The following is a 13613-nucleotide window of genomic DNA, read 5'->3' as shown; positions in this document are numbered from 1 at the left end:
GCCCATCCGGGAGCTGTGTTGTGAGGTCTTAGATGTAACGTAAAATTCAGAGTTTTTTAAAAGTATCTGACGAACATTTAATTTTTGGGCTTCCGTGGCGCAATGGTTAGCGCGTTCAGCTGTTATTCAAAAGGTTTGTGGTTCGAGCCCATCCGGGAGCGGTGTTTTGAAGTCTCGGATGTGACGTAAAAAGTCAGAGTTTTTCCACAATACCTGACGACCATTTCATTTCTGAGCTTCCTTGGCTCGAAGGTTAGCGCGTTCGGATGTTAACCAAAAGGTTGGTGGTTCGAGCCCACCCAGCTGCCGTGTTGTGAAGTCTCAAATGTTACGTAAAAAGCCAAAGTTTTTCCAGAATACCTGACGACCGTTTAATTTTCGAGCTTCCGTGGCGCAATGGTTAGCGCTTTCGGCTGTTAACCGAAAGGTTGGTGGTTCGAGCCCACCCGGGAGCGGTGTTGTGAGATCTCAGATGTGACGTAAAAAGTCAAAGTTTTTCCACAATACCTGACGAACATTTAATTTTTGGGCTTCCGAGGCGCATTGGTTAGCGCGTTCGGCTGTTAACCGAAAGGTTGGTGGTTCGAGCCCACCCGGGAGCGGTGTTGTGAAATCTCAGATGTGACGTAAAAAGTCAAAGCTTTTCCACAATACCTGACGAACATTTAATTTTTGGCTTCCGTGGCTCAATGGTTAGCGCGTTCGGCTGTTAACTAATAGGTTGGTGGTTCGAGCCCACCCGGGAGCGGAGTTGTGAAATCTCACAGGTATCGTAAAAATCCAAAGTTTTTCCACAATACCTGACGAACATTTAATCTTTGGGCTTCCGTTGCGCAATGGTTAACGCCGTCGGCTGTTATCCGAAAGGTTGGTGTTTCGAGCCCATCCGGGAGCTGTGTTGTGAGGTCTTAGATGTAACGTAAAATTCAGAGTTTTTTAAAAGTATCTGACGAACATTTAATTTTTGGGCTTCCGTGGCTTAATGGTTAGCGCGTTCAGCTGTTATTCAAAAGGTTTGTGGTTCGAGCCCATCCGGGAGCGGTGTTTTGAAGTCTCGGATGTGACGTAAAAAGTCAGAGTTTTTCCACAATACCTGACGACCATTTCATTTCTGAGCTTCCTTGGCTCGAAGGTTAGCGCGTTCGGATGTTAACCAAAAGGTTGGTGGTTCGAGCCCACCCAGCTGCCGTGTTGTGAAGTCTCAAATGTTACGTAAAAAGCCAAAGTTTTTCCAGAATACCTGACGACCGTTTAATTTTCGAGCTTCCGTGGCGCAATGGTTAGCGCTTTCGGCTGTTAACCGAAAGGTTGGTGGTTCGAGCCCACGCGGGAGCGGTGTTGTGAGATCTCAGATGTGACGTAAAAAGTCAAAGTTTTTCCACAATACCTGACGAACATTTAATTTTTGGGCTTCCGAGGCGCATTGGTTAGCGCGTTCGGCTGTTAACCGAAAGGTTGGTGGTTCGAGCCCACCCGGGAGCGGTGTTGTGAAATCTCAGATGTGACGTAAAAAGTCAAAGCTTTTCCACAATACCTGACGAACATTTAATTTTTGGCTTCCGTGGCTCAATGGTTAGCGCGTTCGGCTGTTAACTAATAGGTTGGTGGTTCGAGCCCACCCGGGAGCGGAGTTGTGAAATCTCACAGGTATCGTAAAAATCCAAAGTTTTTCCACAATACCTGACGAACATTTAATCTTTGGGCTTCCGTTGCGCAATGGTTAACGCCGTCGGCTGTTAACCGAAAGGTTGGTGGTTCGAGCCCATCCGGGAGCGGTGTTGTGAGGTCTTAGATGTAACGTAAAATTCAGAGTTTTTTAAAAATAACTGACGAACATTTAATTTTTGGGCTTCCGTGGCGCAATGGTTAGAGCGTTCAGCTGTTATTCAAAAGGTTGGTGGTTCGAGACCATCCGGAAGTGGTGTTGTGAGGTCTCAGATGTGACGTAAAAAGTCAAAGTTTTTCCACATACCTGACGACCATTTAATTTCTGAGCTTCCGTTGCGCAATGGTTAGCGCGTTCGGCTGTTAACCGAAAGGGTGGTGGTTCGAGCCCATCCGGGAGCGGTGTTGTGAGGTCTCAGATGTGACGTAAAAAGTCAAAGTTTTTCCACAATACCTGACGACCATTTCATTTCTGAGCTTCCGTGGCGCAATGGTTAGCGCGTTCGGCTGTTAACCGAAAGGTTGGTGGTTCGAGCCCATCCGTGAGCGGTGTTGTGAGGTCTCAGATGTGACGTAAAAAGTCAAAGTTTTTCCACAATACCTGACGAACATTTAATTTCTGAGCTTCCGTGGCGCAATGGTTAGCGCGTTCGGCTGTTAACCGAAAGGTTGGTGGTTCGAGCCCATCCGTGAGCGGTGTTGTGAGGTCTCAGATGTGACGTAAAAAGTCAAAGTTTTTCCACAATACCTGACGAACATTTAATCTTTGGGCTTCCGTTGCGCAATGGTTAACGCCGTCGGCTGTTATCCGAAAGGTTGGTGGTTCGAGCCCATCCGGGAGCTGTGTTGTGAGGTCTTAGATGTAACGTAAAATTCAGAGTTTTTTAAAAATATCTGACGAACATTTAATTTTTGGGCTTCCGTGGCGCAATGGTTAGCGCGTTCAGCTGTTATTCAAAAGGTTTGTGGTTCGAGCCCATCCGGGAGCGGTGTTTTGAAGTCTCGGATGTGACGTAAAAAGTCAGAGTTTTTCCACAATACCTGACGACCATTTCATTTCTGAGCTTCCTTGGCTCGAAGGTTAGCGCGTTCGGATGTTAACCAAAAGGTTGGTGGTTCGAGCCCACCCAGCTGCCGTGTTGTGAAGTCTCAAATGTTACGTAAAAAGCCAAAATTTTTCCAGAATACCTGACGACCGTTTAATTTTCGAGCTTCCGTGGCGCAATGGTTAGCGCTTTCGGCTGTTAACCGAAAGGTTGGTGGTTCGAGCCCACCCGGGAGCGGTGTTGTGAGATCTCAAACGCAATGTCAAATGCCAAAGTTTTTCCACAATACCTGACGACCATTTCATTTCTGAGCTTCCGTGGCGCAATGGTTAGCGCGTTCGGCTGTTAACCGAAAGGTTGGTGGTTCGAGCCCATCCGTGAGCGGTGTTGTGAGGTCTCAGATGTGACGTAAAAAGTCAAAGTTTTTCCACAATACCTGACGAACATTTAATTTTTGGGCTTCCGTGAAGCAACGGTTAGCGCGTTCGGCTGTTAACCGAAAGGTTGGTGGTTCGAGCCCACCCGGGAGCGGTGTTGTGAAATCTCAAATGTAACCTAAAAATCCAAAGTTTTTCCACAATACCTGACGAACATTTAATCTTTGGGCTTCCGTTGCGCAATGGTTAACGCCGTCGGCTGTTATCCGAAAGGTTGGTGGTTCGAGCCCATCCGGGAGCTGTGTTGTGAGGTCTTAGATGTAACGTAAAATTCAGAGTTTTTTAAAAATATCTGACGAACATTTAATTTTTGGGCTTCCGTGGCGCAATGGTTAGCGCGTTCAGCTGTTATTCAAAAGGTTTGTGGTTCGAGCCCATCCGGGAGCGGTGTTTTGAAGTCTCGGATGTGACGTAAAAAGTCAGAGTTTTTCCACAATACCTGACGACCATTTCATTTCTGAGCTTCCTTGGCTCGAAGGTTAGCGCGTTCGGATGTTAACCAAAAGGTTGGTGGTTCGAGCCCACCCAGCTGCCGTGTTGTGAAGTCTCAAATGTTACGTAAAAAGCCAAAATTTTTCCAGAATACCTGACGACCGTTTAATTTTCGAGCTTCCGTGGCGCAATGGTTAGCGCTTTCGGCTGTTAACCGAAAGGTTGGTGGTTCGAGCCCACCCGGGAGCGGTGTTGTGAGATCTCAAACGCAATGTCAATTGCCAAAGTTTTTCCACAATACCTGACGACCATTTCATTTCTGAGCTTCCGTGGCGCAATGGTTAGCGCGTTCGGCTGTTAACCGAAAGGTTGGTGGTTCGAGCCCATCCGTGAGCGGTGTTGTGAGGTCTCAGATGTGACGTAAAAAGTCAAAGTTTTTCCACAATACCTGACGAACATTTAATTTTTGGGCTTCCGTGAAGCAACGGTTAGCGCGTTCGGCTGTTAACCGAAAGGTTGGTGGTTCGAGCCCACCCGGGAGCGGTGTTGTGAAATCTCAAATGTAACCTAAAAATCCAAAGTTTTTCCACAATACCTGACGAACATTTAATCTTTGGGCTTCCGTTGCGCAATGGTTAACGCCGTCGGCTGTTATCCGAAAGGTTGGTGGTTCGAGCCCATCCGGGAGCTGTGTTGTGAGGTCTTAGATGTAACGTAAAATTCAGAGTTTTTTAAAAATATCTGACGAACATTTAATTTTTGGGCTTCCGTGGCGCAATGGTTAGCGCGTTCAGCTGTTATTCAAAAGGTTTGTGGTTCGAGCCCATCCGGGAGCGGTGTTTTGAAGTCTCGGATGTGACGTAAAAAGTCAGAGTTTTTCCACAATACCTGACGACCATTTCATTTCTGAGCTTCCTTGGCTCGAAGGTTAGCGCGTTCGGATGTTAACCAAAAGGTTGGTGGTTCGAGCCCACCCAGCTGCCGTGTTGTGAAGTCTCAAATGTTACGTAAAAAGCCAAAATTTTTCCAGAATACCTGACGACCGTTTAATTTTCGAGCTTCCGTGGCGCAATGGTTAGCGCTTTCGGCTGTTAACCGAAAGGTTGGTGGTTCGAGCCCACCCGGGAGCGGTGTTGTGAGATCTCAAACGAAATGTCAAATGCCAAAGTTTTTCCACAATACCTGACGAACATTTAATCTTTGGGCTTCCGTGGCGCAATGGTTAGCGCGTTCGGCTGTTAACTGAAAGGTTGGTGGTTCGAGACCATCCGGGAGCGGTGTTTTGAGGTCTCAGATGTGACGTAAAAAGTCAAAGTTTTTCCACAATACCTGACGACCATTTAATTTTTGATCTTCCGTGGCGCAATGGTTAGCGCGTTCGGCTGTTAACCGAAAGGTTGGTGGTTCGAGCCCATCCGGGAGCGGTGTTGTGAGGTCTCAGATGTGACGTAAAATTTCAAAGTTTTTCCACAATACCTGACGAACATTTAATCTTTGGGCTTCCGTTGCGCAATGGTTAACGCCGTCGGCTGTTAACCGAAAGGTTGGTGGTTCGAGCCCATCCGGGAGCGGTGTTGTGAGGTCTTAGATGTAACGTAAAATTCAGAGTTTTTTAAAAATAACTGACGAACATTTAATTTTTGGGCTTCCGTGGCGCAATGGTTAGCGCGTTCGGCTGTTAACCGAAAGGTTGGTGGTTCGAGCCCATCCGGGAGCTGTGTTGTGAGGTTTTAGATGTAACGTAAAATTCGGAGTTTTTTAAAAATACCTGACGAACATTTAATCTTTGGGCTTCTGTGGCGCAACGGTTAGCGCGTTCGGCAGTTAACCGGAAGGTTGATGGTTCGAGCCCACCCGGGAGCGGTGTTGTGAGCTCTCACATGTAACGTAAAAAGCCAAAGTGTTTCCACAATACCCGACGACCATTTAGTTTTTGGGCTTCCGTGGCGCAATGGTTAGCGCGTTCGGCTGATAACCGAAAGGTTGGTGGTTCGAGCCCATCCGTGAGCGGTGTTGTGAGGTCTTAGATGTGACGTAAAAAGTCAAAGTTTTTCCACAATACCTGACGAACATTTAATTTTTGGGCTTCCGTGGCGCATTGGTTAGCGCGTTTGGCTGTTAACCGAAAGGTTGGTGGTTCGAGCCCACCCGGGAGCGGTGTTGTGAAATCTCAGATGTGACGTAAAAAGTCAAAGCTTTTCCACAATACCTGACGAACATTCAATTTTTGGGCTTCCGTGGCTCAATGGTTAGCGCGTTCGGCTGTTAACTAATAGGTTGGTGGTTCGAGTCCACCCGGGAGCGGAGTTGTGAAATCTCACAGGTATCGTAAAAATCCAAAGTTTTTCCACAATACCTGACGAACATTTAATCTTTGGGCTTCCGTTGCGCAATGGTTAACGCCGTCGGCTGTTAACCGAAAGGTTGGTGGTTCGAGCCCATCCGGGAGCGGTGTTGTGAGGTCTTAGATGTAACGTAAAATTCAGAGTTTTTTAAAAATACCTGACGAACATTTAATCTTTGGGCTTCCGTTGCACAATGGTTAACGCCGTCGGCTGTTAACCGAAAGGTTGGTGGTTCGAGCCCATCCGGGAGCGGTGTTGTGAGATCTTAGATGTAACGTAAAATTCAGAGTTTTTTAAAAATAACTGACGAACATTTAATTTTTGGTCTTCCGTGGCGCAATGGTTAGAGCGTTCAGCTGTTATTCAAAAGGTTTGTGGTTCGAGCCCATCCGGGAGCGGTGTTGTGAAGTCTCAGATGTGACGCAAAAAGTCAAAGTTTTTCCACAATACCTGACGAACATTTAATCTTTGGGCTTCCGTGGCGCAATGGTTAGCGCGTTCGGGTGTTAACCGAAAGGTTGGTGGTTCGAGCCCACCCGGGAGCGGTGTTGTGAGATCTCACATGTAACGTAAAAATCCAGAGTTTTTTAAAAATACCTGACGAACATTTAATCTTTGGGCTTCCGTGGCACAACGGTTAGCGCGTTCGGCTGTTAACCGAAAGGTTGGTGGTTCGAGCCCATCCGTGAGCGGTGTTGTGAGGTCTCAGATGTGACGTAAAAAGTCAAAGTTTTTCCAGATACCTGACGAACATTTAATTTTTTGGCTTCCGTGGCGCAATGGTTAGCGCGTTCGGCTGTTAACCGAAAGGTTGGTGGTTCGAGCCCACCCGGGAGCGGTGTTGTGAAATCTCACATGTAACGTAAAAATCCAAAGTTTTTCCACATACCTGACGAACATTTAATCGTTGGGCTTCCGTTGCGCAATGGTTAACGCTGTCGGCTGTTAACCAAAAGGTTGGTGGTTCGAGCCCATCCGGGAGCGGTAATGTGAGGTCTTAGATGTAACGTAAAATTCAGAGTTTTTTAAAAATACCTGACGAACATTTAATCTTAGGGCTTCCGTGGCGCAATGGTTAGCGCGTTCGGCTGTTAACCGAAAGGTTGGTGGTTCGAGCCCACCCGGGAGCGTTGTTGTGAGCTCTCACATGTAATGTAAAAAGCCAAAGTGTTCCACAATACCCGACGACCATTTAATTTTTGGGCTTCCGTGGCGCAATGGTTAGCGCGTTCGGCTGTTAACCGAAAGGTTGGTGGTTCGAGCCCATCCGTGAGCGGTGTAGTGAGGTCTCAGATGTGACGTAAAAAGTCAAAGTTTTTCTACAATACCTGACGAACATTTAATTTTTGGGCTTCCGTGAAGCAATAGTTAGCGCGTTCGGCTGTTAACCGAAAGGTTGGTGGTTCGAGCCCACCCGGGAGCGGTGTTGTGAAATCTCACATGTAACCTAAAAATCCAAAGTTTTTCCACAATACCTGACGAACATTTAATCTTTGGGCTTCCGTTGCACAATGGTTAACGCCGTCGGCTGTTAACCGAAAGGTTGGTGGTTCGAGCCCATCCGGGAGCGGTGTTGTGAGGTCTTAGATGTAACGTAAAATTCAGAGTTTTTTAAAAATAACTGACGAACATTTAATTTTTGGTCTTCCGTGGCGCAATGGTTAGAGCGTTCAGATGTTATTCAAAAGGTTTGTGGTTCGAGCCCATCCGGGAGCGGTGTTGTGAAGTCTCAGATGTGACGTAAAAAGTCAAAGTTTTTCCACAATACCTGACGAACATTTAATCTTTGGGCTTCCGTGGCGCAATGGTTAGCGCGTTCGTCTGTTAACCGAAAGGTTGGTGGTTCGAGCCCACCCGGGAGCGGTGTTGTGAGATCTCACATGTAACGTAAAAATCCAAAGTTTTTCCACAATACCTGACGAACATTTAATCTTTGGGCTTCCGTTGCACAATGGTTAACGCCGTCGGCTGTTAACCGAAAGGTTGGTGGTTCGAGCCCATCCGGGAGCGGTGTTGTGAGGTCTTAGATGTAACGTAAAATTCAGAGTTTTTTAAAAATAACTGACGAACATTTAATTTTTGGTCTTCCGTGGCGCAATGGTTAGAGCGTTCAGCTGTTATTCAAAAGGTTTGTGGTTCGAGCCCATCCGGGAGCGATGTTGTGAAGTCTCAGATGTGACGCAAAAAGTCAAAGTTTTTCCACAATACCTGACGAACATTTAATCTTTGGGCTTCCGTGGCGCAATGGTTAGCGCGTTCGTCTGTTAACCGAAAGGTTGGTGGTTCGAGCCCACCCGGGAGCGGTGTTGTGAGATCTCACATGTAACGTAAAAATCCAGAGTTTTTTAAAAATACCTGACGAACATTTAATCTTTGGGCTTCTGTGGCGCAATGGTTAGCCCGTTCGGCTCTTAACCGAAAGGTTGGTGGTTCGAGCCCACCCGGGAGCGGTGTTGTGAGCTCTTACATGTAACGTAAAAAGCCAAAGTGTTTCCACAATACCCGACGACCATTTAATTTTGGGGCTTCCGTGGCGCAATGGTTAGCGCGTTCGGCTGTTAACCGAAAGGTTGGTGGTTCGAGCCCACCCGGGAGCGGTGTTGTGAAATCTCACATGTAACGTAAAAATCCAAAGTTTTTCCACAGTACCAACGAACATTTAATATTTGGGCTTCCGTTGCGCAATGGTTAACGCCGTCGGCTGTTAACCGAAAGGTTGGTGGTTCGAGCCCATCCGGGAGCTGTGTTGTGAGGTGTTAGATGTAACGTAAAATTCAGAGTTTTTCCACAATACCTGAAGACCATTTAATTTTTGGGCTTCCGTTGCGCAATGGTTAGCGCGTTCGGCTGTTAACCGAAAGTTTGGTGGTTAGAGCCCACGCTGGAGCGTTAGTGTGAAGTGTTATAAGTAACATAAAAAGTCAAAGTTTTTCCACCATACTTGACAACATTTTAAATTATAAGCTTCGGTGGCGCAATGGTTAGCGCGTTCGGCTGTTAACCGAAAGGTTGGTGGTTCGAGCCCACCCGGGAGCGGTGTTGTGAGGTGTCAGATGTAACTTAAAAAGTCAAAGTTTTTCCACAATACCTGACGGCCATTTAATTTTTAGGCTTCTGTGGCGCGATGGTTAGGTTAGGGCGTTCGGCTGTTAACCGAAAGGTTGGTGGTTAGATCCCACGCTGGAGTGTTGGTGTGACATGTTTTAAGTAACATAAAAAGTCAAAGTTTTTCCACCATACTTGACAACATTTTAAATTATAAGCTTCTGTGTCGCAATGCTTAGTGCGTTCGGCTGTTAACCGAAAGGTTGGTTGTTCGAGCCCATCCGGGAGCGGTGTAGTGAGGTCTCAGATGTAACGTAAAAAGCCAAAGTTTTCCCACAATACCTGACGACCATTTAATTTTTGGGCTTCGGTGGCGCAATGGTTAGCGCGTTCGGCTGTTAACAGAAAGGTTGTTGGTTCGAGCCCACCCGGGAGCGGCGTTATGAGGTGTCAATGTAACGCAAAATATAAAAGTATTTCCACAATACCTGATGAACATTTAATTTTTAGGCTTCCGTGGCGTAATGGCTGGCTCGTTAGGCTGTAATCCGAAAGGTTGGTGGTTCGAGGCCATCCGGGAGCGGTGTAGTGAGGTCTCAGATGTAACGTAAAAAGCCAAAGTTTTTCCACAATACCTGACGACCATTTAATTTTTGAGCTTGGTGGTGGTTAGCGCGTTCGGCTGTTAACCGAAAGGTTGGTGGTTCAAGCCTACCCGGGAACGGTTGTTCTAATGTTTTATAAGTAACGTAAAAAGTCAATGTTTTTCCACAATACCTGACGGCCATTTAATTTTTAGGCTTCCGTGGCGCGATGGTTAGGTTAGCGCGTTCGGCTGTTAACCAAACGGTTTGTGGTTCGAGCCCACCCGGGAGCGTAGGTGTGTAGTTTTATAAGTAACGTAAAAAGTCAAAGTTTTTCCACAATACCTGACAACATTTTAAATTCTAAGCTTCTGTGTCGCAATGCTTAGTGCGTTCGGCTGTTAACCGAAAGGTTGGTTGTTCGAGCCCATCCGGGAGCGGTGTAGTGAGGTCTCAGATGTAACGTAAAAAGCCAAAGTTTTTCCACAATACCTGACGACCATTTAATTTTTGGGCTTCGGTGGCGCAATGGTTAGCGCGTTCAGCTGTTAACAGAAAGGTTGGTGGTTCGAGCCCACCCGGGAGCGGTGTTGTGAGGTGTTAGATGTAACGTAAAATTCAGAGTTTTTCCACAATACCTGAAGACCATTTAATTTTTGGGCTTCCGTTGCGCAATGGTTAGCGCGTTCGGCTGTTAACCGAAAGGTTGGTGGTTAGAGCCCACGCTGGAGCGTTAGTGTGAAGTGTTATAGGTAACATAAAAAGTCAAAGTTTTTCCACCATACTTGACAACATTTTAAATTATAAGCTTCGGTGGCGCAATGGTTAGCGCGTTCGGCTGTTAACCGAAAGGTTGGTGGTTCGAGCCCACCCGGGAGCGGTGTTGTGAGGTGTCAGTTGTAACTTAAAAAGTCAAAGTTTTTCCACAATACCTGACGGCCATTTTTTTTTTAGGCTTCTGTGGCGCGATGGTTAGGTTAGGGCGTTCGGCTGTTAACCGAAAGGTTGGTGGTTAGATCCCACGCTGGAGCGTTAGTTTGACATGTTTTAAGTAACATAAAAAGTCAAAGTTTTTCCACCATACTTGACAACATTTTAAATTATAAGCTTCCGTGGCGCAATGCTTAGTGCGTTCGGCCGTTAAACGAAAGGTTGGTGGTTCGAGCCCATCCGGGAGCGGTGTTGTGAGGTCTCAGATGTAACGTAAAAAGTCAAAGTTTTTCCACAATACCTGACGAACATTTAATCTTTGGGCTTCCGTGGCGCAATGGTTAGCGCGTTCGGCTGTTAACCGAAAGGTTGTTGGTTCGAGCCCACCCGGGAGCGTTAGTGTGAAGTGTTATAAGTAACATAAAAAGTCAAAGTTTTTCCACCATACTTGACAACATTTTAAGTTATAAGCTTCGGTGGCGCAATGGTTAGCGCGTTCGGCTGTTAACCGAAAGGTTGGTGGTTCGAGCCCACCCGGGAGCGGTGTTGTGAGGTGTCAGATGTAACTTAAAAAGTCAAAGTTTTTCCACAATACCTGACGGCCATTTAATTTTTAGGCTTCTGTGGCGCGATGGTTAGGTTAGGGCGTTCGGCTGTTAACCGAAAGGTTGGTGGTTAGATCCCACGCTGGAGCGTTAGTGTGACATGTTTTAAGTAACATAAAAAGTCAAAGTTTTTCCACCATACTTGACAACATTTTAAATTATAAGCTTCCGTGGCGCAATGCTTAGTGCGTTCGGCCGTTTAACGAAAGGTTGGTGGTTCGAGCCCATCCGGGAGCGGTGTTGTGAGGTCTCAGCTCAGATGTAACGTAAAAAGTCAAAGTTTTTCCACAATACCTGACGAACATTTAATCTTTGGGCTTCCGTGGCGCAATGGTTAGCGCGTTCGGCTGTTAACCGAAAGGTTGGTGGTTCGAGCCCACCCGGGAGCGGTGTTATGAGGTGCAGATGTAACGCAAAATATAAAAGTATTTCCACAATACCTGACGACCATTTAATTTTTGGGGTTCGGTGGCGCAATGGTAAGCGCCTTCGGCTGTTAACCGAAAGGTTGGTGGTTCGAACCCACCCGGGAGCGGTGTTATGAGGTGTCAGATGTAACGCAAAATATAAAAGTATTTCCACAATATCTGACGACCATTTAATTTTTAGGCTTCCGTGGCGTTATGGCTGGCTCGTTCGGCTGTAATCCGAAAGGTTGGTGGTTCGAGCCCATCCGGGAACGGTGTAGTGAGGTCTCAGATGTAACGTAAAAAGCCAAAGTTTTCCCACAATACCTGACGACCTTTTAATTTTTGGGCTTCGTTGGCGCAATGGTTAGCGCGTTCGGCTGTTAACCGAAAGGTTGGTGGTTCGAGCCCACCCGGGAGCGGTGTTGAGAGGTGTCAGATGTAACTTAAGAAGTCATAGTTTTTCCACAATATCTGACGGCCATTTAATTTTTAGGCTTCTGTGGCGCGATGGTTAGGTTAGGGCGTTTGGCTGTTAACCGAAAGGTTGGTGGTTAGATCCCACGCTCGAGAGTTAGTGTGAAATGTTTTAAGTAACATAAAAAGTCAAAGTTTTTCCACCATACTTGACAACATTTTTAATTCTAAGCTTCCGTGGCGCAATGCTTAGTGCGTTCAGCCGTTAACCGATAGGGTGGTGGTTCGAGCCCATCCGGGAGCGGTGTTGTGAGGTCTCAGATGTGACGTAAAAAGTCAAAGTTTTTCCACAATACCTGAAGACCATTTAATTTTTGGGCTTCCGTTGCGCAATGGTTAGCGCTTTCGGCTTTTAACCGAAAGGTTGGTGGTTAGAGCCCACCCGGGAGCGGTGTTGTGAGGTGTCGGATGTAACTTAAAAAGTCAAAGTTTTTCCACAATACCTGACGGCCATTTAATTTTTATGCTTCTGTGGCGCGATGGTTAGGTTAGCGCGTTCGGCTGTTAACCGAAAGGTTGGTGGTTAGAACCCACGCTGGAGCCTTAGTGTGAAGTGTTCTAAGTAACATAAAAAGTCAAAGTTTTTCCACCATACTTGACAACGTTTTAAATTATAAGCTTCGGTGGCGCAATGGTTAGCGCGTTCGGCTGTTAACCGAAAGGTTGGTGGTTCGAGCCCACCCGGGAGCGGTGTTATGAGGTGTCAGATGTAACGCAAAATATAAAAGTTTTTCCACAATACCTGACGACCATTTAATTTTTAGGCTTCCGTGGCGTAATGGCTGGCTCGTTCGGCTGTAATCCGAAAGGTTGGTGGTTCGAGCCCATCCGGGAACGGTATAGTGAGGTCTCAGATGTAACGTAAAAAGCCAATGTTTTTCCACAATACCTGACGAACATTTAATTTTTGGGCTTCCGTGGCGCAATGGTTAGCGCGTTCGGCTGTTAACCGAAAGGTTGGTGGTTCGAGCCCAACCGGGAGCGGTGTTGTGAAATCTCACATGTAACGTAAAAATCCAAAGTTTTTCCACAATACCTGACGAACATTTAATAGTTGGGCTTCCGTTGCGCAATGGTTAACGCTGTCGGCTGTTAACCGAAAGGTGGTGGTTCGAGCCCATCCGGGAGCGCTGTTGTGAGGTCTTAGATGTAACGTAAAATTCAGAGTTTTTTAAAAATACCTGACGAACATTTAATCTTAGGGCTTCCGTGGCGCAATGGTTAGCGCGTTTAGCTGTTATTCAAAAGGTTTGTGGTTCGAGCCCATCCGGGAGCGGTGTTGTGAAGTCTCAGATGTGTCGTAAAAAGTCAGATCTTTTCCACGATACCTGACGTCCATTTCATTTCTGAGCTTCCTTGGCTCGAAGGTTAGCGCTAACGCGTAAACTAAAAGTACTGTGCAAAGATGCCCCACCTATGTTAAAGGCAGCCTTGCCAGTAGGTGCGCAACGGATTACTTTCGCTTGCGATGGATTACTCCCAGGTTGTTTGTTGTAAAACCTTGACACAGATTCAAATATAGCACTAATCAAAAGACTTTCCCCCACACCAGCGCCCCCTGTAACAAAGAGGCGCAACGGAGTTTCTTTGCTTTTTACATGATACAAAACATGGTAATATATCTCTTTTTTTTTAATTCA

At 46.5% G+C, this 13613-nt stretch overlaps 6 non-coding genes across 6 annotated transcripts; all 6 read left to right on the top strand.

The window, feature by feature from the left end:
• Nucleotides 1-5517: 5517 nt before the first annotated feature.
• TRNAI-GAU (transfer RNA isoleucine (anticodon GAU)) lies at nucleotides 5518-5590 on the top strand. The gene has a single exon. It is a non-coding gene; the product is annotated as a tRNA-Ile (tRNA).
• A 1100-nt stretch (nucleotides 5591-6690) lies between these two features.
• TRNAN-GUU (transfer RNA asparagine (anticodon GUU)) lies at nucleotides 6691-6763 on the top strand. The gene has a single exon. It is a non-coding gene; the product is annotated as a tRNA-Asn (tRNA).
• A 219-nt stretch (nucleotides 6764-6982) lies between these two features.
• Nucleotides 6983-7055, top strand: TRNAN-GUU (transfer RNA asparagine (anticodon GUU)). The gene has a single exon. It is a non-coding gene; the product is annotated as a tRNA-Asn (tRNA).
• A 1247-nt stretch (nucleotides 7056-8302) lies between these two features.
• TRNAK-CUU (transfer RNA lysine (anticodon CUU)) lies at nucleotides 8303-8375 on the top strand. The gene has a single exon. It is a non-coding gene; the product is annotated as a tRNA-Lys (tRNA).
• Nucleotides 8376-8449: 74 nt separating this feature from the next.
• Nucleotides 8450-8522, top strand: TRNAN-GUU (transfer RNA asparagine (anticodon GUU)). Its single transcript has one exon. It is a non-coding gene; the product is annotated as a tRNA-Asn (tRNA).
• Nucleotides 8523-11405: 2883 nt separating this feature from the next.
• TRNAN-GUU (transfer RNA asparagine (anticodon GUU)) lies at nucleotides 11406-11478 on the top strand. Its single transcript has one exon. It is a non-coding gene; the product is annotated as a tRNA-Asn (tRNA).
• Nucleotides 11479-13613: the final 2135 nt, after the last annotated feature.

Source organism: Phalangium opilio, unplaced genomic scaffold, assembly GCF_054372755.1.
Source record: "Phalangium opilio isolate 3A_F unplaced genomic scaffold, DU_Popi_V2 ptg000352l_1, whole genome shotgun sequence".
Lineage (NCBI taxonomy): Eukaryota > Metazoa > Arthropoda > Arachnida > Opiliones > Phalangiidae > Phalangium > Phalangium opilio.
Note: the sequence above shows the minus strand (reverse complement) of the source record. Positions and strands in the feature narration are given on the sequence as shown.